General features: G+C 45.1%; 1 non-coding gene across 1 annotated transcript; it reads right to left on the bottom strand.

Moving 5' to 3' along the window:
- Window positions 1-2,958: 2,958 nt before the first annotated feature.
- On the bottom strand, window positions 2,959-3,033 carry Trnat-ugu. Its single transcript has one exon. It is a non-coding gene; the product is annotated as a tRNA-Thr (tRNA).
- Between the last annotated feature and the right edge of the window lie 801 nt (window positions 3,034-3,834).

Here is a 3,834-nt window from a genome sequence, read left to right as displayed (position 1 = left end):
AATGGCAAGGAAAGCGTTTTTGAAGAAGAGAAATTTGTTGACATCGAGTGTAGATTTAAGTGTCAGGTAGTCTTTTCTGAAAGTTTTCTATGGAGTATAGCCATGTATGGAAGTGAAACGTGGGGGATAAATAGTTTAAAGAAGAAGAGAACAGAAGTTTTCGAAATGTGGTGCTATAGAAGAATGCTGAAGTTAGATGGGTAGATAACGTAACTAATGAGGAGGTACTGAACAGACTTGGGGAAAAGAGGATTTGTGGCACAACTTGACTAGAAGAAGGGATTAGTTGGTGGGACACGTTCTGAGGCATCAAGGGATCACCAATTTAATACGAGAGGGTAGAGTGGAAGGTGCAGATCGTAGAGTGAGATTAAGAGATGAATACACTAAGCAGATTCAGAAGGATGTCAAGAGTGCGCCGAGAATTTCAAATTTCAGGCACTACATCTCGCCAAGGACAACATAGCGCCCGACGGCCTTCACTTAAGGGGCTCCGGAACGCCCTATACTTGCAATGTTAAAATAACGCTTATAAATTACATCTTTCCTCACAAAGTATTTGAGGTAGGAAGTTGAACTTTTTACAGATTATTTATTGGAATATGGGCTACAACTTAACACAGGGATTTTCCAAAATTTTAGTTCAGTTATTAAAGATGATTTTTTTCAATTGTAATGAAAATTCACAACATTTTTTTGCAATTTTTTATTTATATATTCAAAAATATACAGTTTTTTGGAGAAAGGCTGTGTTAAATTATGCTGAAGGTACTGTGTAACATTTACTGAAAGTTTGAAACAAATATGTTTGGAAGATCCTTAGAAAACATGTAATTAGTATGAGAAAATAAAAGTTTTGGGAATCGAGCAACAAAGATTGGATTAACTTTTTAGTGCATTCCAGGTCCATAGGATGGATTATCTTCATCCTCTGCAAACTCCTCCTCCAGCTTCTTCTTGTTCCTCCTCCTGCTTACTCTTGCTTGTGTTTCTAGACTCTTTACAGCCCTGTCTGCAGCCCGAAGGCGTTCCTTGTCTAAAGCAAGCATCGCTCGTTGTTGTGTTCGTAGATTTTGCTACCATTTTCTTCAGTTGCAGTTACTACAACACTGTTCCAAAAGGTGCTCATGTATGAACACTTATCACATTTCAGTTGTATTTCACTAGCAAGTCCTACGTGCTTTATTATGGAGAGTTCCAGGCCAACTTCACTACAATGAATACATCTTACACAGCTTGAAAAAATTCCTTTGAGAACCGACATATCAAATATTTCATTCACATCCGATTCGCCCATAAAACATTCATAGTTTTCACTCATTGAACCAAGCTTCTTCTGTGAAGTATTTTCTTTCCCACTTTGACTGCTATGGGCAGGTGTACTTGAGAGGTTAGGTTCACTCACTTGGTTATCGTCTTTATTGTTTACAGTAATAACACATACCTTTGGCTTTCCAACATTTCTCCTTTTCTTAAAAGCCTTCAGAGGATTTCTAATTACTTTTACTCATTATTATACTTCAACAAAACAGAGACTCAAGAAACAGAATTAATTACGAATATTTTCGAGATAACGACAGAGTAAATAAACATGAAACAATCGACAATCACACCAGCGATATATATTGAACCATCACAGGTTAGCCACAACACATACTTTATCCCACATCACTAAAATGTACCTGATGAACACAGACGTTAATAATAACACCATTTGACACCATTTTAACAGCGCCACAGTGGGTCACGCCCATGTAGAACACATTTCAAAAATAATTTAAAAATAGTTATAGTCTTCGGAATTGAATAAATTATAGATCTATTAAAAGGTAATAGTCTGGAGATTCAGAAAACGCAAAAAAGTAAAAATTGAACTTTTCATGATTTTGAGCCTTTCCGGAGCCCCTTAAAGACTGAGAGCATGGGCGTTTGCGTAGAGTTGTCGGTGCTAACAGACGAGCAACTCTGCGTGAAATAACCTCAGAAATCAGTGTGAGACGTACGATGAACGTATCCTTCAGAACAGTGCGGCGAAATTTGGCGTTAATGGGCTATGGCAGCAGACGATCAATGCAAGTGCCTTTGTTAACAGCATGATGCCCACAGCGCCTCTTCTGGGCTCGTGACGAAATCGGTTGGGCCCTAGACGACTGGAAAACGGAGGCCTTCTCGGATGAGTCACGATGTCTGTTGGCAAGAGCTGGTGGTAGGATTGAAGTGTGGCACAGACGCCACGTAGCCATGGACCTGGGCTGTCAATAAGGCACTGTGCAATCTGTTGGTGGCTTGATAGTGGTGTGAGCTGTGTTTTCATGGAATGAACTGGGTCCTCTGGTCCAGCTGAACCGATCATTGGCTTGAAATGGTTATGCATAGACTTCCTGTTTCCAAACAACTATGAAATTTTTATGGATGACAAAGCGCCGTGGTACCGGACTGCAGTTGTTCCCTGTTGGTTTGAAGAACATTCTGAACAACTGGAGCGAATGATATGGCCACCTGGATCATGACATGAATCCCATTGAACATTTACGGGACGTAATCGAGAGGTTAGTTCGTGCACAAACACTTCCGCAATTATGGACGGCTATAGAGGGAGCGTGGCTCAGTACTTCTGCAGGGCACTTCTAACGACTTGTTCAGTCCACACCACGTCGAGTTGCTGCACTACACCGGGCAAAAGGAGTTCCGACAAGATATTAGGAAGTACCCCATGACTTTTGTCATCTCAGTGTAGATGAACTTAATAAAACCAACAACAACCAGTTGAGTCTGTCGACGAAGGCACATTGTCTCGATCTCTTTCCATGTTTACACTGTAGCAACGTGGATTATGTAGAATAGCGTTATGGGTGGACCTGGTCGCGAGACCAAGTCACTTTCGAAATTAGAATTATATTAATACCTTCAGCGGATAACGGGCGTTGATATATATCAACGGGGACAGATGAAAATGTGTGCCCCGACCGGGACTCGAACCCGGGATCTCCTGCTTACATGGCAGACGCTCTATCCACCTGAGCCACCGAGGGCACAGAGGATAGCGCGCCTGCAGGGACTACCTCGCACTCGCCTCACATTCTCACCTTGTATGTCCACACACTACATTAGTAGTGTACCACCCCAACACACTCATTACTCGTGGAATACATTCTTACCAAGTCCCGTAAGAGTTCGAGGAATATGTGTGCATCCGAAAAAACAGGCACCATATCCATACAAGTCACTTTCGGTTACGGTCGGCTGTACGGTGTGCCTCACCGATTAAAAATTACAGTACGATCAGTCGAGCCGGGTGCAGGTGGACTGTTGAGCCTGCTCGGACAGAGGCGGCGAGCAGACTGTACCGGTGGTGGTACTTGCTGGTGGCTGGGCTGGCACTGTTATCTGGCGGCCATCGCCGGCGCCGACTTTCGCCAATGGGCGCGCAGCGGACGCCTGACGGACAGCCGTCCATTCTCTTCTCGTCTCGTCTCGTCTCACCTGGGCCGGTCCCAGACGGACGGATGGAGTAATAACGGGCGGTCGTAAATCGAGAGCGGCGGCCGCTATCGCGCGCGCGGCCGCTTAGCACGTCACACATCACACATCGCGATGCTATCGCCGGCAGGCCGGACCGCGACCCCTCGCCCAAACGCCGTCGAGGCTCCGCCTGGCCCGTTCTGAGCTGGCCGTAGCCTTCTAGCTTCCCGCCGCCGGCGATACTGCTCGGCCGCGTCACGTCGCGCAGCGCGCATGCGCCGAACACGGCCGGCGATACCGAGCCTCCGATCGTACCTACCCGCCTACCCCATCACGACTCGCTCGTTCGGCTAAATGAAAAACAACAGCGAC

Source organism: Schistocerca piceifrons, chromosome 6, assembly GCF_021461385.2.
Source record: "Schistocerca piceifrons isolate TAMUIC-IGC-003096 chromosome 6, iqSchPice1.1, whole genome shotgun sequence".
NCBI lineage: Eukaryota > Metazoa > Arthropoda > Insecta > Orthoptera > Acrididae > Schistocerca > Schistocerca piceifrons.
The sequence above is the reverse complement of the archived record's forward strand: the minus strand, read 5'-3'. Positions and strand labels throughout refer to the sequence as shown.